The sequence below is a fragment of the Chroicocephalus ridibundus genome, chromosome 18, assembly GCF_963924245.1.
Source record: "Chroicocephalus ridibundus chromosome 18, bChrRid1.1, whole genome shotgun sequence".
Taxonomy (NCBI): domain Eukaryota; kingdom Metazoa; phylum Chordata; class Aves; order Charadriiformes; family Laridae; genus Chroicocephalus; species Chroicocephalus ridibundus.
This window is the reverse complement of record NC_086301.1, coordinates 3,991,989-4,019,338: the sequence shown is the minus strand read 5'-3', so window position 1 is coordinate 4,019,338 and position 27,350 is coordinate 3,991,989. Positions and strand designations below refer to the sequence as shown.

The 27,350-nt window shown below is 43.7% G+C and overlaps 1 long non-coding RNA gene across 4 annotated transcripts in view; it reads left to right on the top strand.

Annotated features, from left to right (window-relative positions):
• LOC134524922 (uncharacterized) overlaps positions 1 to 27,063 on the top strand; it is an 88,207-nt gene extending 61,144 nt beyond the window's left edge. For 3 of the 4 annotated variants that reach the window (XR_010073630.1, XR_010073631.1, XR_010073632.1), the window contains 3 exons: positions 91 to 11,145; positions 13,061 to 13,138; positions 25,824 to 27,063. This is a non-coding gene — a long non-coding RNA (uncharacterized LOC134524922). The remainder of the gene's footprint in view (positions 1 to 90; positions 11,146 to 13,060; positions 13,139 to 25,823) is intronic. The other variant, XR_010073633.1, reaches the window with a different exon arrangement.
• The last annotated feature ends 287 nt before the right edge of the window (positions 27,064 to 27,350 follow it).

Genomic DNA, 27,350 nt, shown 5'->3' with positions numbered 1-27,350 from the left:
GTTCTCTCGGCATTTTTTTACCTATTGGTGCTACATTATTGAGTTTTTAGCAAATTCAGTGGACTAGTAATGCTTGTCTTCCTTTATTAGCGTTCGAGCAGCGCAATGTGTAACATTCCTAAAAAGCACCATGGCAACATATCAGTGTTATTGCCTTCGCGGTCAGCAATCAGAAGTCTCCAAAGGTAACATGAAAAGCATCCTGTATTGTGTCTGTTATTGAGATGTGTGAGCAGGTTTCCCTTGCCGTTAGTCTTTGACTGGCTCATTTAGTTCTATGCCAGGAGTTAAACAAGGCTGTGCCCTGTATGAGACCTGGCACGCTCATTGTCTCTCAGGAAGCGTAGGAGGCTGGTGCTGATGCTTCCAGATAAAGCCTGTAAGGGTTTTTGTGAAAGTACCTAAATCTACACAGTCCTCAGGAGAGCTGTTCTTAGGGAGTATCTGTTAGTGATTATGGCCAGCTAAAATGGCGATTCGTAAGGTTTTTTTCCCAGGCTTGTACAGTTAAATTAGGTGTTTCCAAGGCTGATGCTCCTGGACACCTCCAGTAGAGGTGATTTGCTTTTCCCTCACAGCAGTTTGGATTCAGGAGCTGTGGAGCCACCCCAGATTTTGTAGAGAAGCTGTGCGGAGAATGGGCATGTGGTGAGCCTGCCATCCTGGGCAGAAGACCACATTTCTCATGTATCTTACGTGTCTGAAATGCAGGGAATATACCTGATATACCCAGCTGATATTGATATCTACAGTTTAATTTGCCTAACTATTTGAGGCTTAAAAAAACTTCTGAAACTCTGGTTTCGTTTATCTAGTAAAGTTTAAACATAAGTCAAGGTCTTCATGGTGGCTTTGTTCAGGGTTCAGTGTCCCCTGGCTGCCTGGATGAAGATGGTGGCTCATCATTGCGCCTGATCAGGGCCCCAAACATGAGCTATGTTGCATCTTTTGACTGTATATATGACTAATTCTGGCAAGAGTTTTTGAGTTGCCAGAAATAAGAGAGTCTGTTTGCTAGTGGGTAAACTTTCTAAGTTAGCAAGTAAAAGTTAGGGGTAGGCACAGGGTTCATTTCATTAGTCTAATCAAAAAGTGTGACAATGGTAACAATATGTCAAAGTATCTAAATAACGCAGAAAAATGTTTTTCTGGTAAAATGGCATTTAAAAACTTTAATATCTGCAAATCCTTGTTTACTGAATGCAAAGAGAAGTTGTTGGTTTCTTGAGTGTTACCCAGTGCTCAACTGTTAGTTGTTCAAAGAGTGGATTAGCGGGATTTTATTTCATCTTGTTTTCAAGGAGGTTATAGATATCACTGCCATGGTTTTAATTCCGTGATTCCTTAGGACAAGGCAAGTATCAGGGCTAACACAACGCTGCTTCTGTGTTTCTTGAAGGTAAAGGCATTAAATGCAGGTAGTTAAAAAAGAGGGGTCTTTTTGGCACATTTTAGGTAGTACCTTATTTCCCCCCCACACCATCTTTTTGCAGATTTAAGTGCAAATTTTCAGCTGTAAATCCACAAGCTGCATTGACTCACAGCCAGTGCTGAGCTGGTCCATAAGGGTTGATTCTGCTCCCCCCCCCGTTTGGTACTTCTCTAGGAATAGCTTTACAAATGGGTGGTAATAAGTCCCTAATAAGAACATTCTCATCTCTTTTTTGGTGGTAGGATTTCAGATCTGCTTTGCACAGATATAAGGGATCTTCATAAGGTTCAAAAATAGTGGATATTTGTACTAACACACACATTTGTGGCTATCAAACTTAACTTTATGTTTAGTGTGTTAATCATATATGTAAATCAAATGATCTATTTTTCTCCAGAGAACAAGGAATACTAATTAGAAAGGAGAATGGTCAGTGGTACATTGAAGTTAACAATAAACGCAATTCAATGTGCATATTTTTCTTCTGAACAAAATAGCATTCCAGCTCTCCCCCTGATGAGAGGAATGTATTGTCAATTAATTAGACTTCCATCATATGTCCTCGGATGCCCTTCTATCATATGCCTTCCATATGTCCTTATGTCATATGCCTTCCATATGCCCTCTATGTAATTAAGCTTCTATCATATGGCTTCTATCATATGCCATTTAAATAGATTTCCAGGAGAATATGGCAGTGTTACAATTACGGACCTTTTGCAATGAGTAAAGGAACAACTCATGAGCTGTAGATTAAAAAAGGAGGAAGCAAAAGGAAGGTGGCTCGCCCTGAAGAGTTCCTTTAATTGCCAGTTTTGTTTCTCTCAGCTTGGGCAATGAACGGATAAAAGTGTCCTATTTTCCTTGTTTCCCATTACTGTTCCATTCCCAGTTTTTATTCAGTTAAGCCTGTGAATAGTCGGAGAGATAGCAACTGTTTTTTCAGAGAACGTTTCCACTGGAATGTAAAATGAAAAAGAAACAATCCACCTCCCAGAAAATTGTTTGTCCTACGATAATGAAATGTAAACTTTGATCTTGTTTTTGTCCCTTTAAGTCTGTAACGTAGAGTGAAGCACTAGAATTATCGTGGGGAGAGAATTAATGAACATGAGATGGTTTGCTTTACTTCAGCACGCATCCCTGTTCTCCCTTATGGACAATGGGCGCAGATAGTATTGTGCTTTTCTTGGCATGATGATTGCTTGGTAGATAGTATCCTAATGTACAAGAATATGTGGTGAAATAGATTCCAAATTTACTGTGACTTATTAAGGATAAAGCCCAAAAATAGGCACTGATGCTTATATACGTAATGAAGAAAACTGCAAGCATCCGAGGAATGATGAGGTCTTGGAATGGTTTGCAATGAAAAGACAGCCAGTGTGCTTGTTTGCCTTATGTACATTTGGGTATCTCTGCCTTCTTTCTTCCCAGCAACTTCTGAGACCCCTTTTTTCTAATCCCAGTCAGATTTGATAGAGGAGCGGTGATGTCCGAGGCTATTCTGCTCTAGCAAGCTTTACAGAAATTACAGAAATCACAGCCATATACCCAGCAGTCAGGAAGAAGGTTGAAAGGACAAAGAGAAGGTAAAATAGAGTCCTATGTGCTGAGGTGTCCAAACTATGAAATGGAGAGCAGTTTGTAGCGTCTGCCAGTTTACCTGGATTAACTGGATTGAATGAAGTAATGAGAACAGTTCAGACAGATTCCCACTGGCTAGTAACCAGCGTGTCCCTGAGGACTTTGCACTCTAGTTGCTAGAGCATGCTAAAACCCATACCACCGTGACTTCACTGCCAGTTTTATGTGCTCTGCCTAGATTAAGGTAGAATTTACCAAACAATGGGCCTATATTTTGCTATGTAGGCATACTGCTAGCCACTGTTTGTGTTACAGATGCATTCCCAAAAGATAGGTGACAGGTCTTATTTTGGCTTTATCTTTTTATTTTCAACACAATTTTCATTTAAAACATGCACACACACACACAATATAACCAGTCCATCTGGAAGCTCTAGGTCATGAGGGAAGTTATTTTGAAAAATTCTTGTTGTGGTCCTGCACCATCATTAGTTTGCTGGTGCCACAGTCGTAAACTGCACACTAAGGGAAGCCTTTAAGCCTCTTGTAGTGTACCACTGAAATTATCTGTCAAGAATCACTACTAAAGTGTTGTATTCAGAAATCTGTTTTTTTTCTGGTGTGCTGGGCAGCAAGAAAATACTTGCAATAGCGCACTATTGCAAATTTTTCTTCTGCTTCTGTGTTTTCACATGGCTGTGGGACTTGTGGAAGATGGCAGCCTAACAGTCCTGAAGGAGGAGGAGCTCTGCTTATCCACAAAGTCGGTACCCAACCACTTGTGACCTCCTAAGCTGAAACTCAGAAACTTTCACCGTTAGAGGGATTTTTATTTTTTTTAATGAAACGATGCCTTTCATCTATTTCCACACCCAACTGAAACTATGCTGCAACACTTCGGCTGCTAAATCAGATGCGTTAAGTACAGTCAAATTTGTACATAAAAGTTTTGTAAGAACTGGGATGAAATAGAACGGAATGCCAGAATGACTCATTGTTTAATGAATAAGGCCCTAAGTGTTCTATTGATGCCATTTATAAATCTGTATAAAATGTATAGAATTCATGTCATAACTGGAATTCCAAGCACAGCAACCTTGCGAGCTAAATTATGATGATGATAGGGTACTGCACGAATTAATATGAATTCTAACACACTTCTGCTTGAAAGCTGCTCAGACAGTTAAAAATAAGACAATTCCATTACACAGATTCAAAGCCCAGACCTCAGAAATGCTGCTACTCTTTCCTTTTGAAATTGTAAATTACTGAAGAAGGAAGTTCTTTTTGTGTGTGTTAGAGTCAAAAACTATAACCTATAAGGGAAACAGATGTCCTTTCAATTAGATGTAGATACTGCACAGTGCAATAGGAAAATAAAAGAATTAGCTGGTATAGACCAGCTCAATATTTGGAACTCTTCTATTGGAAATGAGCAGTCTGAGGCCAGAGCAGAGATCTGAACACACATCTCTTTTTGACTAACTTTTTCCTTCTCGTTCTTACTTTTCCCTTTTCATAGCTTGGTGGCTCAGATATGAAACCAGGTGAAGTTCAACATTTCCAGCGTGAGTTTTGGAGATATGTTCTATATCCGTTCAGACTTCAGTCCGAGACAAACTGTGGTGTTGGGCTACCAAGATTTAACCTTGCGATAAAAGCTTCCAGTCTAAACTGGAGCAGAAAGGAAATCTGACATTTGGAAATTTCACATAGCAGACGAAGATCCAAAATATTTCATTTGGTAACACCCCCCCTTTTTTTTTCCTTTCTTTTTTAAACAAGACAAAACTTCTAGTTGCCCTATCTCCACTGATGCTCCAGGCAGCCCCAGTTGCATATATTTAGATTTATATATTCAAAACATGAAATGTACTCTCCCTGAGCAAATAATTTTTTACATGCAATAGGGTGAAATTAGCCTCTTTGTGCAATGTCATGGCCCTGTTTCTTGGTTAAATAAGTTCAAGAATCAGGTTTCTGGGGCAGATAGAGAAAGAAATTGAAATTCTGCATTCCGTGTTATATGCAGTGGCTCCTCCTTCCCACCACCTCTCCCTGCTTCCTTCTCACATTCGTAGAATTTCCGCTCCAGTTAGGTGATCCAAGATTGTCTGAGGTGTACTCCAAATGAAATGCCACTGGCTAGAAATATTCCAGGCAATTATTTTCTTAAAAAGTAGGAGGGAGCTGCTGCTGCTATGGATGAAGTCACTTACCTACAGGGAAAGAGCTGTCAGCCCGTGGGTGGGGACCTTACCGCTGGCTGCAGGATACCTGCTGGAGCTGCTCCCTGGCTCCTACCACCCGCCTTTCGATGTACAACCACTTTTTCTTTTTTAAGAAAAAGTCCCCCCGCACTCAAGACCCCTTCTAAGAGTGCTGTTTAAGAGCAGTGTAGGTATAGCCAATATAGAGTCTTTGATTTCTGTTTTCATCTATGTTCTTGTAGGTTCCCGCGTTCAGGTAGCCAGACTACTGCGTTGTGCCACAGAGGAGCAAATGTTGTGGTGCAGGGTTCTCCCTGGCCCCTCTCGGGTCATGGAGGATAAGTCCGCTTCAAGTGTGAGTCACCCTGCTGCCATTTTTCCCTACACCCTTTGCCAAGGTCTGATGACAAGACTGTGATTTCTTTAAGCTTGTCTTTGTTACAGGTGTGACACACAGCTCATAGGGTTTCATTATGGCTTTCATAATGTATTAACGAAATGTCAGGATCAAGTCATTTATAATTAACACTGACATGTAAATGTCATGTCTAACAATTGTAGTGTAAGAGTATTTTTGTGAATGGGCCATTTTTTACACATGCAACTCTCACTGTCCAAGAAAGCCATAACCAGTCAGGCAAAGACAGATATTTTTTTGGTCTTTTGTTTACTCCTCATTGAATTCTTGATAGGCAACTAGACCTTGTTGCCTGTTGTTCCTAGATCCATTGCAGATATAAAACTCAAGCCATGAATGGAGACTTTATGAACATTTTAGGGCTTGATCCTATTATAAATGTGGAGTGGATAAACCCCTGCACAATACTGATGTGGAATTCACATAAGCACTGCCTGTAGTTTGGGGAGCAAAGACAGTAAGGTGTGCAGTGTAGGAGCTGTATTAGCAAATCTGAGGAGAGAAGAGTGGCTCAAGAAGTTGCCAGCAAAAATTGTCCCAAGCAGGGAGATATCTGAAATTGATATACTGGAACCATTTCCGTTAGAAAGGAAAAACACACCGATGTTATAATGAAAAAAAAGAAAGAATGAGGAGGTAGACTGAGAAATTCTCATACTTTCACAAAGTGAATACAAGGAGACATGCAGTGAAATTAAATGGTGACAAATTGAAAATGTTTTAAAAAGCAATTCTTTCCCACCAGTATTTAATTAAAAAATGAACGTGATTGCTTTTAGAAATTAATGGGAAGTTTGCAAGTCTAGAACAGATTAGATACTTATGTTTTTAATAACCATACATAGAATTATGGTAATTCATTATAATAACTTTAGAACGGAGTTTAGACTTCATTTTTCAAGGTTTAGGGTGAAGTCTTTCAAGACAGCAATTCATGACCAGGGAAGAACCAGTGGGAAGGACAGCTCCTGGTTGTCTAAAGCTGCTAATATTTGTCGCTATTGGAGAAGGTATGTTAGAGAACTCTGGATTCTGACCCAGTCTCTATCTGGCTCCTGCAAAGGATTGAGCACAGAATTTGCCACGGATAAATAGAAGTGAAGGGTTGGTAGATGTTTGGCCTTCAGTTGGGCTCGCATATTGAGTACCTGCAGCACAGTGGTATTAATTACCCAATGGCACGGTCCAACTCCAGTTCCTTGCAGTTACCGTGTGCGGGGGGGCAGGGCTGCATGACCACTGTCCGGAAGGGAAGGCAGAGGAAGGCGAATGGCTTGTCCAAGGCCAGGCAGCACGTCACTGGAGGGGCTGTGTACAAAAGTCAGGTCAGTTGGATTGCAGATCTGGATTCAAACATATGTTGTGACCTTTTTCTTCCTCATTAAATATGTTTTTTGGAACCCCGGTGTTACCAGACGTAATAAAAGCTTCAGAAACAGTGGGGAGGGAGGGTTACACCTGGTTCTGCTTTCACACCCGCTTTTCAGTATGAAAGTAGAGCAGGTCTTCACCATGCGAGAGTGTGTCATACAGATACTCTCAAGCTATCAGTGCCTGCTGTGGGATGTGAGGGGCTGAGGTGTGATGCTGCACTAGCGACAGCCCAAAGGGCCTGAGCTGGCACTTCCATGCAGTGCTGGCTGGAGATCTGTGGTTGCAGCAGCTCAGGTTGGTGCGAGATTTGGGGTCACTACAGTCAGTCCCCTGAAGAGTGTAGGCAGACCCTTTGTATTCCTTAGCTTAAGTGATATTTAAGGAATTGTTGTAAATGGCGGGTCAAACCCATTCCGGGACTAATGCCACTGATGTGGGTTTATTTTAAAAGTTTATATTTCTTGTGTTTGAAGTGGCGTCTCATCTCTTCTGACAAGGAATAGCAGTTGTGGCATCAGAGAGTGGTTTGCAATAGTGGTGTTTGCAGTCTGTCAGATGCCACAGCTTCCCTTTGGCTTTCCATTTCCTTTCATAAATGAGGTTGTTAGATCTGGAGGACAGGATTTTAAAAAAAGAATGAGGAAGAGAAAGAAAACCAGGAAGGAAATGGGAAGGGAAGAAGGCAAGATAGGACTGCTCTCTGCTACAGGTCTTGTGGTTAGAGATGGTTTTGGAAATTGCCCTTCCAATAGCTTTTGAAATGTGAAAGGAGAACTTATTTTACAAGAGCCTTAAGATATTTCAGTCACGTGTTTCCCTTCATTTGTATGTGAGAATAGTTATTGCATGAGAAGTTAAACACTGTAGTGGAAAAAGTAAAATCAGTGTCCACTGCTTACTGTGTTAGTGATGTAATTTGACTGCTGAACCATGTCTGTTTGTAGGGTTCCAGGATAGAAGTCACTGGTCAGCCACCTATAACCGTGGTGCTGTAATAAATCCATAAGGCCCCTGCGTTGGTTGCTGCATTTCATAAAGTGACTACTTGGAACTTGGTGTCAGAATTAACGAACTGAAGTCTCTTCCTTCTTCAGTAAAAGAGGAAGATATCCATACTCTGCTGGTGGAATTGCTAGTGCAAGGGGTTCTACGATGCTCTGTTTTATTTATATTTCAATAGAGGGGCAATTTTTAATTGCAAAATACGTATCCACAATCTCATTTCATGGTGCATACACCATCTCAGGAGGTATGCGCACCAGCTCACTGCTGTGTATTTTAGAAGTGAGGATCTCTGTCTTGGTGCTAACATTTATGTGTATATATTTATCTATATCTTGGTGCTAACATGTATATGTATATATTTGTATATATGTTTGTCAGATGCCTGCAAAGCAGCAAGTTGCAAACCAACAGTGACTAATGAGTTGAAGAGCCAGAAAAGGTTATCTGGAGCAAAGAGAAGTGTGTGATAACTTCTTGGACTAAGAGGATGCAAGGTGAAAGCCTGTGTGCAGTGAGTCAGTCCTGCACCAAACCTGAGCCAAGAGGTTCCGAGGGACGCGTAGGAACGGTCCAGTGGGGCCACGAGTGCAGGGCTGTGGGAGTGCGCAGTTCTGTCAGCTTTCAGGAACAAGGAACTCTCAATCCATATTGAAGTCAAGGGTTAAACGTTTCATCCATAAATTAGTGCTAGGAATTAAGAAAGACTACTTGACATCTGAAATCGCAGGGAGGCTTTTTCCGTGTAATAAAAAAGCCTCTTCAAATTATTTAAAGCATGCTTCTCTTGCATTTTAAAACTGGGGGAAGCTGTGCAAGTGAGATGGGCCAGTTTTTGGTCTTGGTTAGTGATAACTTAGTTCATGCAAAGGACAGCAGGATTTGTCTCTTTTTCCTGCCGTGGCTTTAAAAGGAGTTAGATCCTGGTTTAGGTTGCAAAGAAAATGCTTCCAGTTGCCATTTGCATGAATCCTACTCTGAATCTCAGGTATAAAATCAGGTCATTTGGTCATCTTGAAGCCTGTAAGTTAGCTTACCGACAAGCTCTAGGCAGTGGGACTCAAGCATATCTTCAACATCATTGCTCGAGCAGTGCCTTGAGACCCATAGAGGCAGTGAATTCACATTTGTGTTTGCTCCTTGGATGACACAGGCCTGAAACCTCAACGCTGATTTGCTAGTGTAACAATGAGGACAAAACGAACCTCTCCTTTGCCTGGGTGTCTGGGGGCGGTTCAAAAACTCCAAACAGCGTGGAATTCACTTGGGAAGCTCAAAGTTTGTAAAGCAGCTCCCTTACTTGTTGCGAAGCCCTTGGTCTGCCTCACGCTACATTGCATTACATGTTAACGCAGGCTTTACATTATATATTAACGCAGATTTGTCCTCAGATACCCTACTGTGGAGAAGGCCATTTTAAAATCTTTAATAGGGCATTAGAGCAATTTGCCTGTGATTTAGTTTTAAGTGGGCAAGGAGAGTGGTGACAAACGAAGCTGGGAGGCCCTAAAATTCTTTGAATATTCCATGTTTTCCTGGAACTGTTGGGAAAAGGCTGCCAGAAAGGTCTTGGCAGGTTTTCTAGGTGGCTGGCCAAGTCTGAAGCAAATGTGGATAGTTAATAGGCTAATGCAGCTCTGGTTCCAAGTCCGTACGTATATAACATACGTTTTTATTTAAGAAATCCCACTGCATGGAGGAGCAAATGTAGTGCTAATATATCTTCCTGAAAGAAAACAGCAAGGGAAAAAACACTGTCATCTTGTAATGATAAAATAAGGGATCTTTTGCCCTTACTTTTTAGGGACTTGAATTGTCAGTTGAAGAAGAGACGACATAGGAAATTAAATCAGTAGACAGGCAGTGGCTTTCCCATGAGGGCCCCATATTAATCAGGAATGGCTTATATAGCAATAGTTTGCATCTAAGAAAAAAGGCAGAAGTTGCTCAAAGAATGGATTTCCGTTGCTGGATTGACTTTTTGTTGTTTCCATGCAAGCAATTAAAAAGGGCAATTAAGCAGGAAAGTGATCAAATAATGACTCGGGACCTGCTGCTGTAGTTGGTTCCATGTGGACAGCCAGTTCCAGCATGAGGCCACCTTTGTGGGTCAAATTGTAGGAATTAAGTGCTGCTATTGAATCATCCCAGCTATAGCCTGGTTGGGGAGGGGTTTCTCTGTGCACCGAGGTCAGAACCGTGGTTCTCTGTGGTCACAGGCACCCAGGGAATAGGTGTTTACTGTCGTGACTGGCAGGAGTTGTTCCTGGGAAACACGAGTTCAGATTTCTCTGAGATGCCAGGTAAATAACCTTTGTAATTTTAAAATTGTCTCCACTGTGAGGGATTCTTGTTTGTATTCAGCTCATGGGGCCTGTCTTGTTTTATTATTAATGGGGTGAAGACTGTGCACAGCCTGTACTGTTACAGTGGAACAATTTTTTTTTTTTTGATTAAGACGTTGGTGCAGACCCTGAAGTTCTGCTACAGACTCCCTATGGCATCTTGGATGAGTCACTTATTTTTTTGGGGGTTTATTCACTGTCTATAAAGTAGAGGTCCGTGTTCCTCCTAAGGAGGATTGTAAAGAGGAACTGATCATATGTGAATTGTTCAGAGACAGTCATGTTGTATGTCATATTGGAATTGCAAGTGAGCATGCTGTATATCTCTATGAAGAAATGTTTCCTATGGCCTATCTCCATGCTGACATAGACATTCATTAGCTGCACAGAGTTAAAATTGACAATATTTGTAGTCTAATACTACTTTTATACAAACAAAATCAACTTGAAAAGGTTATTATGACACTTCAAAAATTCTAATTAAAAGATGTGATTTATTATTGTAGTAAGTAATCTGATATTCAGATTGTCTTGTTTGTTTTCATTTTGTATCTCATAAAAATGTCTTTTTTTTTTTTACATAAAAAGACTTTACACTGTCTTTTTGCATTATGAAAGCAACTAAATTTAAGTTTAGGGTGTACTAGAGGCTGCACCGCAACGTTAAGTGATGCAGAAGTGAGGACTGGCACCAGGACTGGGGAGACTGGCTGCTGCGCTTGCGTCCCGCTGCTATTTCTGGCATGCAGAGCCTGAGCGGTGCCTGACGGGCCAAACGTAAGTCCTCAGAGGTTGCCGCGTCTTCCTTGCATTCTGACATTCATGCTGTCTGTCACATGCCTCTCGATACGTGGCTTTCTCATTTTTAATACGCTCTCAACACCAGTGAAGCAACTGAAGCCACGTTACTGCATGTTCAGACCTCTGTGTCTGGTTTCACAAGAGGGAAGGGCGACCAGACTTGTGTTCAGACTTTCCCTGTATTAAAGCGCCCAGGCCTGTTATTTCTTTGACAGCACTACCTGAATGGCTTGGCATCCTGTAGATACCCTGTGAGAAGAGACTCCCTGTCCCCAGGAGCTTGCAGTCTAAATAGATAAGGCAGGCAGAAGAGGAAACTCAAAGAGATGGAGAGACTTGCCCGAGCCACTTAGCACGTTGAGCGGCAGGACTGGGAATAAGAACAGGTCTTTTGAATCCTCGCCACTGTCATCACCACTGATTCGGGATTCCTCCGGCTGGTTCTGTGCCAGCTTCTGCCCTGTCCCCACGCAGGGATCGGTGGCACCAGCTGTAGAAAAAATTTGGTGTCCTGTCTTTTGGTTTACTTCTTAAGCAGTGGCTGAGACAAGTGTTTTTTTCTTGACAGAAATATACTTTTTTGTATTGTTTAATTTTTTCCCCAAATTCTGTCACCTGCAGGCTGTAGCTGGAGTACTAGAGAACCTGAAAAACATTTCTTTGTTAGTCTTTTAAATAATTCCACCCTCTCTTTAAAAAGGAAGTCAGAGCTGGTGAAAAGGGCTAAAAGTCTGACAGGGGGTCTGGGGGATATTTAAGGTTGACTCTGCTTCGAGGTTCTTCAGGTCCCTGTAATCTCTCAGGGCTCTTTACAAACATTAATTAAGGCTCAGAGTCACAACTCCTTTCTTATATGCAATAGTTGTGTTACCTATTTGTGTTGTTTTTATGTCGGGAAGAATTGGGAATCAACTGCAGGACTGAAGGTGCACAGTGAATTCACGGCGGAGATGGGGGTAGATCTGTGGACTGCAGGCAGCAGGCTCTGCCTTCCTCTCACGGAATTACAATCTTTTATCGAGTCACCCGAGCACTTCTTGCCTATTGAAATACAATTCTGTCCGGCTCTGCTTGTGGATTTCTAATTTTAGTTGAATTTTCTACTTTTCGTGCCAGGTCAGATTCCCAAAATGTCCCTAAACTCGATGTGTGTTTCTGAAGTTGAATCTAGGTTCAGCAGTTTAGATTCTAATTGAACAGCCTCAACATGTATTACTTTTACTGGCTTTTTCAGAAAAAAAGAAGAGTTGATTTAGGGACACTATCTCTTTCATGCAACGATTCTGTTGAAATTTCAAGTAAATTTTAAGACAGAAAGTTTTTGTAGCAACCTTGTAGGTTAACATATTATCATAGCTCCATCGTTCAGTAACTACATATTTCAAAATTTGTCAGACTTTCAATGTAAAGCCTCAGATCTTAAGAAATTGTGTCACCAGCTCAAAACAGGTTAGATTTATCTGAAATTTCAGTGAGGTTCTTGGAGCTTTTGTCATGTTTTAAGTGAATTGAGCCTTATTTGAAACTTTTGGTGGTCCTGAAACCATGTGAAATATGAGGGTTTTCAGGTGCTTTATGTGATATGGAAATGGCAAATCATACGAGAGTGGATGTAATAGTTTTTTGTGTGACTTCATCCACATAAATTCAAGTTTCAGAGTTTGGTTAAATCCGGTTTGTATAGGAGAACTCACGGATAAGGGCAGACTAACTCCCTGTAGACAAAACACACATAAGTCTACGTACTGCGTTCCCACTTCTCATGCTCTTCCTTTGGTATTGGGTTTGGAAGTGAAAGTTGGTGGGTGAGTCAGGTTAAAAGGAATTGTTGGTGATGAAAGGGCATTTTCATGACCTTCAACCCCACTCCACCCTCTCTGTTGACTAACAGGGTATCAGATGAGGATAACAAAAGTAATCTGGACATAGCAGCTTCCTTCCAAGGACCTCAAAACACTCCAAGGACATGGTAAGCATTGTCATGATGGTTCTATATTATGGGGAAGCAGGGTAGGAAGAGGTGGAGTGATTTTATCACTGACTTGATGTGGAATTGGGCAGTGGTGTACAAAACAGTGAGGTTCAAATTAGTGACTTTTGGTTGTCGAACTCCTCACTTGATAAGAGTGCTGCTCTGGTGATGCCCAAATCACAACACCTTTGCCCAACTTTGCTTTCCATGGATGTGCCCCACACTATGAGTTTGTACCTCTCCTCACATCGTTGGAATTCATCATTGGTGTTAGTAAATACTGTTTTCTCCACTGAAGACATTTTATTCATTTGTAAACTATTCTCATATATTATCATGTATGCTGTTCATATAGCTGAGATAGAACTGCTATTTTGAAGATATTTCCTAAATGATCTCTGTATAGTTTGAATAGAGTGAAGTTACTGACTTGTCTTAAAAAGGCCTTAAGGTTTTAAAGTTAATGCTTCAGTCCCTAAAGCACCCTCTGTGGCTGAGTATCCCTTCTCCTTTGTGTCTTCTCCTTTGAATCACTAATTGGTCTCAGAAAAAATAGTTTGTCTTTACTGTGCTTTCAGCTGTAACTGTGCACCTACCAAGGTCTCTTCTTCCTTTGAACCTGTCTCCATGATTAAATTCATTCTTCCTTTCTGTTTTCCAGCTTCTCCCTGCAAACTTCCTCTCAGTCCTTTTCTGCAAGAACTTTTCCTGCAAACCAGGTCCCTAAGAGGATTAGTGAAGGGGGCACCAATTTATTTATACCCACCTCAGCGTGGTAGCAGCCAAATATTGTAAGCTGCTGGATTGTTAAATGGCCTGTAGCACATGAAAGAAGCTTCAGTCTTCTGGTGCAGTTCAGAGCAGACAAGTGTCTACCGCACAGCTGCTCAGCCCCAGTTCTGGCATTCGGGTGTTTTTATTCTTTCTTAACCTGTTTGCATTGGTATTACATTCACAGCTCAGAACTAAACAGACTGCAGAGACTTGTCCCCTTTTTAAATATCAGCACAATTTCCAGGCCTCTTCCAGTTGCGTTTATTTCATTCAAAAAACCCCAACCAACAGAGCAAAATGGAAATATGAGGAGTTGTGGAAACCCCTCAAACTTTCTCTGCTTAAATTTCAAATTCCTGGTGGTCACAGTGCCTGGGGATGTTGCCATTTGTGTTTTCTTCTGTAGTGCCTGGCTTGAATGATCCCAAAGCAGCAAGCTGAGTTAAATACATGGCTATGATCAAAAGAAAATGACGCCTCTATTTTTTTTTTCTTTTGTGCCAGCCTGGAGGCCCTTAGGTTTTGGAATTTGAGTCTTTGAAAAACAAGGTTACTGGACTCTAATAAATGAAGCGTCCGGATGTTAGTGATGATTCATAAAAGCAATTAAAAAAGGAAAGTGCTTTTCCGCTGAGCGTAACGTCTTGGTTTGAAGATGTCCTCAAGTGTGTGTGTAATGCAGCAAATAGTGGTCCGTGGATAGTGACCTCTGTGTTTAAGATTACGGATCTGTTTCCAGCATTAACACTTCCTTTAACATGTGAAAACATGGTTCTGGTGATCAGAAACACTTTTTTGGTAGTTGAATTTTTCTTATTAAGTTTCTATTTAAAAATAGTTCCCATCTCTTCCTTCTTAAATTGGTGAAAAAAAAAATCTACTGAGGATTCAGTATTTTCCATGGGAGAAATGTGGGGTTTTTTCAACATAAATATTGGAGATGGCAGATAATTGAAATTCATCAAATACGATTTTTTTTTTCCCCTCAGTGCTACTCTCCTGCATTTTGGCTCTGACCTTCCACAAACACAAAACGCCACATTTGTACAGCTTTCAAAGCGATTTTCAATAAGACTGAACTCAGTTAAAACATGATTAGGGTTATTGTTGTCTACAAAGATCCATCAGCCCAGCCACGTTACCTAAGCAAGACGCAGACCCTGAGGCATGCTCTACAAGCTTCTTCCTACGTGGCTTTTCCAGGCGTCTCAACCAACCTGTTGGGGATGGTTATTAGGCTCTGCCGCTGCTCTTCTAGAGCAGACGCTTCCAGTCGTCCTGCCTTCTCCAGGTGGGTGCCTCTCCCCTCTCGTGGGGCCTGTGCGTCTTCCAAAGTTGGGGCTCCCATTTGCTTTGCCCTCACACACTGTCCTTGGTCAGACCACGCAGATCTGCTAAGGGAAGCAAAATAGTTTACTGATTTATCATGGATCATTAGATGGAGTAACTATTCTTAAAACATCACCAGTATAGATACAATAATTAGAGATGTGCTTTTTTGTTAACATTGCCAGCCTCTACCCTCTTGTACAGTACCCTTGGGTACTAAATAATTACCCACTTTGTGTGGTTATCTAGCTCACTAATTACCCACAAAAATTGGGGTCAGGTGTTAACTGCTTGAAATAAGTATCCTCCAAAGACTTGGTTAAATTGTATAAAGAAATTATGTGTTTGCAGCAAAACTTAAAAAAAAAAATCAAACTTTTTTTTTGTAAGGAAGATAAGGGAACGCAAAAAAGGCAATGGATGTAAATTGTTCTGTGCGATGGCAAAATCTTGCTCACTGCTGTGATGGTGAGGGAATCTGTATGGGGAGTGAAAGGATGGTTGGCAGATACAGTCTCTCTAATCCAGTCTACTTTTCCCAAAGATTAGATCCTTCAGTACACAGGGTTTGATTCTTCCCCTATCTAGGCTGATGTCAATCAGGATTATGTTGGTATAAATAAGAAAATTTGTATCCATGGATTCCTGGACTGACTTCACTGCATAATCCCACCTCTTCTATCATCCAGGGACTTCTGCATTGCACCCAATAATTTAATTATGTATTGTATATTTATTTCCATATGTTTATTTTAGTTGTTTCAAACTCTGTATGCATGCAGAATTTCATTCTAAGGCTGCTGCTCATAAAATGTAGCTTGCTTTGAGTAATAATTTAATTCCTGTGTTCAGGGAGTTACCCCAGTGAGTCAAAGATTTCTAGATAGCCCCACCCTCCCCAACTTCCCGAACACTTACACTGCAGTCACTTTCCCTTTGCCAGACCCACACAAGATGTCTAACTAGCCTAAATCCCAGGAGGCAGCATCTCCTGCCTCCCCCATTTTAGCCCCAGAAAACTAGGAAATAAAGCCACAGAAGCCCTAAAGCCAAAGCCCTCAAAATATACCCGGCACGCGTAGCAGAGGGATATCTAATGGAGCGCCCTCCCAACCTGGTTTCTGGCATAGGTGCTCTCTGTCTTCAGTACAAAGGAAACGGATTTCAGTGGGAGCTACGACGGTGCTTCTGAAATTCCCACTGTGCATCCGTCAGGGTCTTTGGGTACCCAGATACCTTTAGGTCCTCAGCACCTGTGCAGCGCACAGCGTAACAAAGAAACCGACGCCTTCGTTTATTTCTGTATTTGGCATTAGGTGCCTCCTCTCCTTTATAGCAAGTAGCACCTTCTGTTCCCATGAGCACCTTTTGAAGCCGATGGGGAGTTCAGGTATCGAGCATGAACAACCCCACCTCCCAGCCCCATTTTTGGGGCGACCGTGGGGTCTCACGTGAGGCCCCCCCCATGGCCAGGTGTGTACCTGTGCTCCGCATTGTGCAGCGCACCTCTGGAAAAATGCAGGGATCAGCCTCATAAAGCACAATGCAGATTTAGTCGTCATCTTTGTCTCTCCCCCCCTCCCCGCTCCGCTCCCCGCTGATGTTAACTGTCTGTATTATTATTTATTGTTATCAAGGGATTTGGTTTGATCAATGAAGTGTATATGCGTCTGACGGACATTCAGAGAGGAAATGCTTGGAGAATGAGTAACATGTCTGCAGCGGAGGGCGTGTGTGAGGGAGAGAGAGGGAGCATCGGTACTAGAAACGTTGACTGATGAGTTCATTTTAAAATCCAAGGGCATATAGCTGGTAAATTAGCACATATTGCAAATATAGTCTGGTGCGAGAGGCAGCAGTGCTGCCATTGAGCAGAGGGGTGGGTGTGGAGGGGCGGGGGGGGGGTCGAGGAGAGGAGATTGTCAGCTCTAAAGTCATCACGGGCATGAGCCAGGCAGTCTGCCTGCCTCAATGCAGACGTGGGGCGTGCGATTTCCACGGGCGGCTGCGGGCTGCAGTGTGGCGGGGGGGTGCGGGGGGGAAACCGAGATAGCGGCAGCGGTGGATTTTATTGTTTTAAAATCCAGCTCCAGCCAGAGGGATGCTAGGCGAAGGGCTGCAGTCGTCCCCCCCACCCCGTCCTCCTCCCCTTCCCTCTCAGCCCCCCCGCGGAAGGCGGCGTGGGGCGGGTGCCCGCCTGGCCGGGAGGGTCCCGGGGCCGGTGGCCGCGGGCTGGGGCTGCCCGGCGGCGGCGGGAGGGAGCGGGCAGCCGCGGCGGGGATGCGGCCGCGGCGACGGGCTTCTCCCGGGAGCTTAAGAGATTATTGGGGAGGGGTGAGCGGGGCTGGTGTGTGTGTGTGTGTGTGTCTGTGTGTGTGTGTGTGCGAGGCTGGCGGCGGCGGGGGGAGCCGAGTCCTTATTCTGTTAAAGATTTAAGTAGGCATGCAAGGAATCTCTAGGATAGTTGGCAAAGGGCGAGGGTGGGGAGGGGGGGAAGGATCCAAAAGAGTCTGTAACCAGACACTGAAGCTTTCCAGGAGTGAGAGTGTGTGAGAGAGACGGAGACAGAGCGAGAGGAAGAGAGGGGGCAGTGTGGTCTAGTACATTTTCATCTGGTCGTTGATTTGAGCCTGATGCTTGCTGTCCCTCAACAGCCTCCCTTGCCTGTATTTTTTCTTTCCCCCTCTCCTCTCCTTTCCTTTCCCTTCTACTTCATCGAAGCCTAGGGGAGCCAGTAAAGATTAAATGTGCTTTCTAAAAGGCAGCCACTTCATGCAGCTATGTCTACTCCCCCCCCAGCTACCCCCCCACTCCCCCTTTTTGAAATAAAAAAAAAAAAAAAAGAGAGGGGGAGACAGAGAGGGGGAGAAGGAAGGAGGAGGAAGAGGAGGACTATAGTTTAATGATGTCGGGACTGGCTGATCCAGAAGGAGGAAAAAAAAAAAAAAAAAGATTTGAGATCCTGGACGAGGAAGGACTTTGGTGAATGGGCTCAGACTCCTGAGGTGAGAAAAGGACGGAGCGGATGATGATGATGATTCCGTAATGGTGCCTGTTACGGCTGCCCCCGGCCGAGCGGCGGCGGGGCGCGGAGCCGGGCTGGCCGCCGGGGCCGGGGGGGGACCTGCTGTCGGCAGCGCCGGGCGAGGAGCGGCGGATATTTTGCATTTTTCAACTCGGGCCCTCCGGTACGTTTCGGCTTCTCCCCGCTTATGCCGCTGGGCCTAAAGCGGTATCAGAGATGGGTGGAGGGTGCAGATCCATATTATTTATTTGGGGGGGGGGGGGGGGGGGGGAGAGAGAGGAAAGGGAGGGAGGGAAGGGGAGAAGAGCGGAGAAGGAGGTGGCAAGCTGGGGACGAAATCCTGCTCTCGGTTATGGCCGGCGTAAATTTCCATTGGCTGGGGTTGCACAAGGTGCTCGGAGAGTCGGTGCAGGATGGAGTCCCTTTTGTGTGTACGTGTGTGTGTGTGTACGTGTGTGTGCAGGGTGCTCGGGGACCCTCCTCTCCCGGGGAAGCGGGTTTTTCTCCAGGTTTTTCCTTTTGAAGCCCCGGCCGGCGGCTGGCAGGGGAGGGAGGGCGGCCGGGGCTCCCTCCCCGCTGACAGTCTGGAGCTTGCTCTGGCATCGGGCTGGCCCCGGCTCCAGCCGCCCCCAGCTGATGCAGGAGTTAGGAGCGGGCCGCAGCTTGCAGACCCCCCCACCAGCCCCGTCTCTTATTAATAATAATAATAATAACAACAGCAGCATTGGTGGGAGCGCGGAGGGAGGAGGGCGGCAGGCGAGGAGCTGCGGAGGAATTCGGTTCCTTTTCCTTTTCCCCCCTTTTCTTTTCCTTGATATATTCCCTTCTTTTTTTTTTAAAAAAAAAAAAAAAAAAAAAAAAAAGATGTTTTAAAAATGCAAGCGGCTTGCCCAGCTGCACACACCCACCCTCGCCTCCCTCCCCCGGCTTGCGCACACCGCACGCTCGCACTCGCTCGCTCGCCCGCTCCCGCTCGGGTGTCAAAACCCGCCGGGCACCCAGCCTGGTCCGGGCACTGCCCCCGTCCCTGTCCCTGCCCCAGCCCCTGCCCCGAGCCTGCCCGGGGGTCCCGCCCGCTTCTCCCCCCCCCCCCCCGCCTCCCCACCGCCGGGCTTTTCCCCCCTGCTCTTGGCGCTGAAGATCGGAGCCTCCCCCGCTTCCAAATGGTGAGTTTCTACCTGATTTTCTCGCAACTCGGGTTTTTTTTCTTTCCTTTTTTTTTTTTTTTTTTTTCTCTTCTCCATCCCCGCCGGCCGCGGGGCTGGCGGAGGGGGCGGGGAGGCAGCGCCTTTATGCTGCTGCATGCTTTGTGCCAGGCGGCTGGAGGGAGAGCCTGCATATTCCTGCTCTTATTTCTGCATTCCTTTTCGTTGAAACAATGAAAATAATTCCGTCACTGCCCCAAACTTCCCTTTCTTTCTTCCTTTTCGTTATTTAAATGCGGAGACTTTCATGCGTTTGTCGCAAGCGACCTTGTTGGAAGCTGTAAGGAACCTGCCGCGCCTTGTCATTTTTCTATAAACGATTAAAAATGGAATGTATTCTCTCAACAGAGGGTCCTTAGAGAAGCTCTTTCCTTCCACCTGTGTGTCCTGTTTTGTAATCTTGAGCCATGAATTGAACTTGCCTGCTATTCTTTTCCTCTTTCTCCTTTTTATCTTTTATTTTTGATCCCTGTTTTTTGCAAGAAATAGTTTGTTGCGCCCCTCTCAATCCCTGAGACCCTAACTTGTGATGTTTAGCTTTTAAATCCACGGGTTAGGCTCTTGGGAGCTGTGAGTTGTGCTTTGACATCTTTATTTTATTTTATAAATATCTCCTATATATATATATATGTATATGTGTGTGCGCGTGTGTATATATAGACGTATACACACACATACAATAGTGTTTAGTAGACCTTTTAAGGGAAAAAAGTGTATCTCTCCTCCTGAGGGTTGATCGCTAACAGTAGGGCGGTGGTTATGGCCATTTACTGTAAAATTCTCATCTCAAATTAAAACTAGTGTTTGTATGACAGAGAGATATTTTTTTTTTCTGTGTGTATATTCAAGAGATAATTTTACAGCTGATACAGATATGGGGGTGTATGTGTGTACACATATAGTGATTATTATATATGCGTGTGTAGATAAGATACACGATACGGATGCATGTAAATACAGTTATTGAGGTGTGTGTATAGATACACATATGGATGATACGTGTGTATGAATATGTATGTAGGTAAATAAAACCCTAGATATGTATATGTATTTACATATGTAGGTATATTAATATACATGCCTGTGTTTTCATACTGAGAGAGAGATTTGCCTTGCTGCAGGCCACTGCATATAGCATCTCTCTTTTTTTTTTCCTTTCCCCCCCTTCTTGAGAGCAACACAGAGTACCCTGAGAGCGTAACAGTAACAGCTCGGTACATTGGTGCTTGACCTCAGCTGAAATCCCAGCATGCCTCATGCTTCCAAGTTTAAAACTGAACGATTAATCTTAGAAATGTGCTCTATGGACACACACATCCACCAAAAAAAAAAAAAAAAGGGAGAGAAAAAAAAAATATGAAAAAGCCAGGAGACGGGTTGGATCTTATGGGTCGCTAGCTCAAAAATAAGCTAAAGAATAAAATGGTTGCATGTACCAATGGTTGGAAGCTACTAAAAAGAAATTCTGAGCAAATGCTGAAGTTCTGTTTTAGTCCTTTTCAAGAACTTAAAACTTTCCTGCTTTTCCAGTCAAAATTATATGTAAATGACAGATCAGAAATGTTAAAAATGTTTCCTGCTGCTGTTTTTGTTTATTAGATTTTTATATTGCTGTAAAATTCATTATGGTTGGAACTGTATTTCTTATTTCTGTTCTGCAAGGCAATTTATAATGAAGTTACTGTACCTTGTTATGGCACCGAATTACTGTTTGATATTTGAATGCAAATACTTTAACTTAAACCACAATGCACCAAAAATTAATCGATGGTGTAACATTTTAGTATTTAATAGTGTAGGATATGTTTGATGGTTCCTGTTGTTTAATAGTTATTGAACTGGAAAAGGTTGCTTGTTTTAATTTATTTTTTTTTAGCTTCTTTTTATTGACACTGTAATTTCATTGACTGTTTTACCTCCATGGAAAAAACTGCCAACAAAGCCTTTTACTTCCGAATTTGTATATTATTCCGAACGCCCTCTAATTTCAAAGCGAGAAACTTATGCCGAGTTGAATTTATTCCCTGTTACCTGTTTGGCATTATCAGTCAGAATACGGCACGCTAGAGCCCCGCCACCTTTGTCCAATTCTTATCTCCACCTCGGAGACAGGCAAAAAAGTAGGAATTTTTTTCCTCCTGAATCTGCTTTTAATCGCAGTTCCCCCCCCCTCCATGAGAAGGGCTTTTGTCTGCGAGGGTCTCGCCGCGGTACCTTTCCCCCTGACCCCCCCACCCCCGCACCCATATCGGCTGGGAGGGCGTATGGGGGGACCCCAGCGCGGCCGCGGAACCCCCGCGGGCTGCGGAACCGCTTTGTCTCCGCGGTGCGGAGACAGGAGGATGGGGGGGGGGGGGGGGGGGGGGGGCGGGAATTGCGCGGGGCTGCGGCAAAACAATGGCCGGGGGGGGGAACCCTGCGGCTGGAGGGGGGGCGGGGGCGGGCCCCCGCCCCGCGGGCGCGCAGCCCTCCGCGCCGCTCCGCTCCGGCGCAGCGCAGCAGATAATTGGGCGCTGGTTCAATCACTACCAGTCTAGACTCGCCCAGACACATCAATTAGAGGGGCTGGCGGTTTAAAGGGACAGCGCGGCGGGCGAAACGCGGGGGAAAAAAGCGATGGGCAAGGAATTAAAATAAGGAGGAAGAGCAAAAACAGGGCGCCCCCCCCCCTCCTTTTTCTCGTGGAAAAGGCGAGATTCTTGCAAGAAGGAGAAGAAGAGGGAATGACTGAAATCTAACGCGTTCCCCCCCCCCAGCCTGGCAGCACCAGCTCCCTGATTCAGTGCGCAGGGCGTGCGGGTTCAGTGGGGTTTCGCAGCCAGATTTGTGCGTGTGAGCTGAAGAAATGTCAGCCTTATTGAAACTTAATTGCATTATAAATATCCAGTCGGAATCACTTCTTCGTAAGCAAATGTAAATCAATCTAGAACTACTCCTGCAGCATTTTTTTCCCTTCTGCAGACAAAAGAAGGGATATTGCGTTTTGGTTTTATTTTTGCTTTATACGTACAGCTTGTAAGACTTTCCTGTCTTAGCGTTACACAGTTCCTTCAGTGATAATTTAACCAGCCTCTGTAGTTTTACATTTTCGCTGGAATAAAAGGAGGCTGTGGACAGAAAGACAATTTTTTATCTTAAGAGGAAAATGGAAGAGAAAATTAATATTAGACATTAATTTAATTGACAAATAGACTAAGTAAGTCAGGCTTAGTAAGGATTGAAGATCTTATTCAGCACAAAAAAAACCCCACAACAGACTGGGACTAGTTTCAATTAAAAGTATGCCTAATATGCTGTCATGACATTTAATATAACACATTCCCAAGTATTCTGTGCAATATGTGATATGATTAATTAAAAAGGGGAAAGATAAAGAAAGCGAGGCATATTTTTTTAAAAAATACTGCTTTTTTAAAAAAAAAAATAACGCAAATTTTGCCAGACTGGCATCTGGGAGTTTTGTCTGAGCAGCAACTGCAGCATTGAGCTCTGTGACTTTGACCCCGTTGTAGCTTAGTTGGAACTTGCTTTCCCAAGTTGAAAGGCATGGGGTTTGGTGGCAGCAAAAGGTAAAAAAGGTCCAAGGCATTCTGCAGTTTTCCATTGTTGCTCTTTTATTTCAAGGATCTTAACAGTACCTAAAGTTGCATAGTAGTACAGCTCAAAAAACAGAGAATACTTTTACTGTCTTTCTCTCCTGCATCATTTCTGAAGTACTTAAGGACTTATGGGCCAGATACCAAATAATGGTTGAGATGCTACGTAGTGGCTAGTGCTGATTAGGTGATTGATTAATTTCTAATAGATTTCTAATTCAGAACTTCATTCACATTATAAATCCTTGATACTAAAATGCAGCTCGCGTTGAAATCTGATTGCAGCCTCTTCACAGATGAAGTAATATCAGCCCAGTCAAAAAGCTAGTTGAAAATGGCATAATGTAGCTCTTTTTTGTTGAATTTTGTTAACCCTTTAATTTCTCTGTAGTGAAGTCTTTGGCCATACTTCAGTACTTTAATGAAATGTTTATTTGTAGTACGTTTGTGCACAACCCCAATAATAATAGAAGGCACTGTGTTACCCAGAGTATATGGGAAATGTTAATCTGCACCTCTAACCTTAGTGAAACATTTTTGGCTGTTTCAATGGCCACTTTCCTCTTGTGCTGCCCTTATTTTGTTCACTTTCCTGCGAGCAAGGTGGAAGGCAGTTAAGAAGTTGGAAGCTTGCGAAAGGGACAAGTTCCCCAGTGTCGTCGTGCAGCCCCACGCGAGGCTGGTGCTCGCGATGCTCGGGAGGAGGGCCCCTCTGCCAACTGCCCCGCATTCCTCCTGCCCTGCCTTTTTCCCAGGGCTCAGAAGGAAAGAGCATCCCAGTTCTTCTTCACTCTTGGGAACACACACATTGTTTCAATAATCCGGGCAATAAATGCTAATTAGTAATGCTTAAGGACCCTACCAGTCAGAGTAATTATCATAATTTACCTCTTCCTTGTTAAAAACATTCCTTGCTGATTTAAAATTTTTTTGAAGCGGTAGTTTCTTTCCTCTTCCTCTGGAAAGCAGTTCTTGTTGCATTAGCAGTAAGTATATGGGTCTGCTGTAGCATGGAAACCCGTTTCGCATATTGCATAGGGAACCAGAGCTAAACACGTCAAGATTTGCCCACACGTAAAAATTTATTTTAAAATTGATATTTTTCCTTTGCCTTCCCTCTCCGCTCCCCCCCTTTCTCCAGCACCACCAAAAACCACTTACAGAGGGAGAACAAAGGAAATCGCTAACTATAAAGGCATCATTAAGTATGAACAGCAACAGCGAGATAGAGTGTGTGATATGACAACATATTTTATTGCACAAAAGTAGAGATAATTAATTAATTCAGCGGTATTCTTAGCTAATTAGCACAAAGATCTTTCAGAAGCCATCAAGAAAATGGATCTCATCAAATCTAATAATATGCTACATTTCCCAAAGATCCTGTATTTTCCAATGTTGCTGCTGCTTCACCACCTGATACAGTAACACAAAAGGTTACAAATAGTTGCACATTTAATTGGGCTGTTTCTCAAGATAATATTTTCTGCATAAGGTGCTCAGGTCTTTAGAGAAAGTGAATATGTGTAGCTGGAATTTTCAATATTAGTCAATAATAGAGAAAAAGATCATAGCTTCGGAAAAGCCAGCTCTATTACAAGTGATGCATTAAAAAGATTAAATTATCAGCCAGGAGCCATTCTTGGGTTGATTGTGATGGGGCTGACTCATTTGGATTTGGAGTTGGTGAGTGAATGCTGGAGTCCGACATCTTTATTTATAGAGTTAATTGGGGACCTAGACTGCCTGTTTTCAGCTCTTCTCGACATTGAGAAATGCCTGGCAGAGTCTAGGAGAGGTCTGGGACCTCTGGTTTAATGTGGGCTCTAATTTCAAGGCCAGAGCCTTGTCTCATTTGCCAGTGGTACAAACTGGGAGGAACTCCATTCTCACCAGTGGGGTTGGTTTCGGTCTTCAGTAGGACAACTACAACTATCATGCCATGCAAACGCTTTTTTCTCTAGATGCATGAGTTTTTTAGCTGGAATCAGTGACTGTATGTTCCAGGTCGGCAATCTACAGGTCCTATAGAGGATCAGGCTGCACGGACAAGTACCTGCAGGGCGCTGATACTGCTGCTGGAAAACTCTGTTAGGCATGTTCTCAGTAATTAGGTGCATCAAATATTGCTCACAATATCTCATTGTATTATGCAGAATATCTCATTATACTCCCTTGATCTAAATGTATCCACAAGTTCATGTGATGCATTTACAAACTGTAATTTGCTGCCTCTATATTTGATGTATTCAAGGTTACTTTTTCCTCTGCCAAACAAAGGCATGTCTGAAAATTTGACTTTGCCAGTCAGTTGAACATCTCCCGCGTTAAGTAAAATGTCAGCGTGCAGCTCACCCTTTAAATAGTGGAAGGGGACGTGCATCAGTCTTTTAGATACAGCCCTAGTTCGTGCTTTTAGTCTGGGCCCAAACTGAACTGGAGTCCTGTGTTACAGTTATGGTGCGCGTTGGCTCCATGGGCTGCCCAGACAAATGCTGTGGGGTAAGGCGCTGTGGTTTGTCGTTATTTGTTATGCATGTAAGGTAGAACTTACAGGCTGCCCCTGAAATTGCACAGTGCCTACAATAGCAGTGTCCCTGCTACAGGGAAAAAGACTTCTCCCCCCTCGAAAAGAGACGGAGGCTTATTTATACAGGGTAGAACGTGAGGGGGAAAGGCACCTACAAGTGATTTGCCCAAGGGAGCACAGCACGTCATTAGCAAAGCAATAATTCACGTCTCCTGGTTTACAGGGCGGCTGTACTTAATAGTGTACATCCTTCCTCCGTGGAACTCTCCAGGTTGTGACTAAGGTTACTGATGTGCCAGGGGAGCCTCTCCTGCACCCCCAGATGTGATCATGAAAGAATATGTTACTTCTGTGAGCAAGTCATGCATTTTTTCCTCGCTTGTTTTTGTGTTGTTCACCCAATGCTCTGGCAACTGCATTTGATACATGAGGGCATGACAACCAATTAAAAAAAAAAGAAAGATATTTTTCAAGATGAAAGACGAGTCTTTGATTTTCATGGTAGTCAAAGTGACTGTGGAAGGCTGAGGCTACTGCAATTGTTTTTATTTAACACCTCTTCCCACAGGGTGGTCAATGAATGTCTAATCTCCTGGACTGAAATGTCTGGCACTTACAGAATCATTTATTTGCTGGCCCTTGTACCTGTGTCGTGCTCACAGAGCTCCACCTACAGCAGTGTCTTAACAGTGGGCTGATGGTGCAGTGGGTATAAATGGTGTGTTCTCTAAGGAGTGGAGGGGGGGATAAAAGGATGAACACAGGTTTTCTGTGCAATGTGTGCTTCTGCTGTCCTTTAAGTAAGGGGTAGTCTCCAGCAGCAACTGTTGAAGGATGGCTCGGGCTTCCGAGATACAAAGTGTAGATTTGCTCTGGCAGAATTTATTTCTTGCTGCCGACTCTCAGAGCGTGGCTACTCATGTCAAACAGCCAACGTGCTGACCGCAACTTGGTGCTATTTGCTGTTGTATACGTACCTTTGGAAGATGGGTGCCCTTTGGTGTCCTATATGGCAAAGAGGAGGATAAGTCAGCTCCTGAGAGAAGTCTCCAAACAGCTCCCTCTGGCTACTACAAGAAGCTGAACCGATGGCTTCTGTTCCCTGGAAGCTGTGTCTGATGATCGCAGGCCATTATATACTTCTCACTTGACTGCCCTGCTGGTAACTCCACTTTTAAGATGAATATTTTAAGATGAATTATGCAAGAAATGCTGTGAAGCATCAGACCCGAGGACCGGGGGAAGAGTCCTCGCTCGGTCTATGGACTCATTTCTGGATAAAGTCTGAGACTCACCTGGATTCCAGCTTCTCCGGAAAGGACAAAAAGTGGAAAGGATCAAAAAAAAAAACAATTGGTGGACTTTGGTTTTCCTGTGCATGCGTGCTTGTATCATGTCTGAACTTGCAAAGAGTATACTTGGTTATTCACAAGGAATCCAGTAAATGGCGAATCTGTAAATCAGTTACTTAAAGTGTGTTTGTCTCATTTGATCCCCCCTTTCCCCCAGGGTATCCCCTGGCTTTTAGAGCACCTCGTTCCCCGCGAGGAGAGGATGGAGTGGCTGGGGCTGGGTTCTTCCCGGGGCTCGGATGGGGGGAGGATACCATCTCGGGAAGGGGGTTGGTGGGCTCATGGAGCACCTCACACACAGGTTGATCGAAACTTGCCTTTGGATCTTTTGTTTAGTTGTGTTTTCACGTCGTGAATATCTGGCAGGGTAAGGTGATTGAAAAGATGTGTTGCATCTC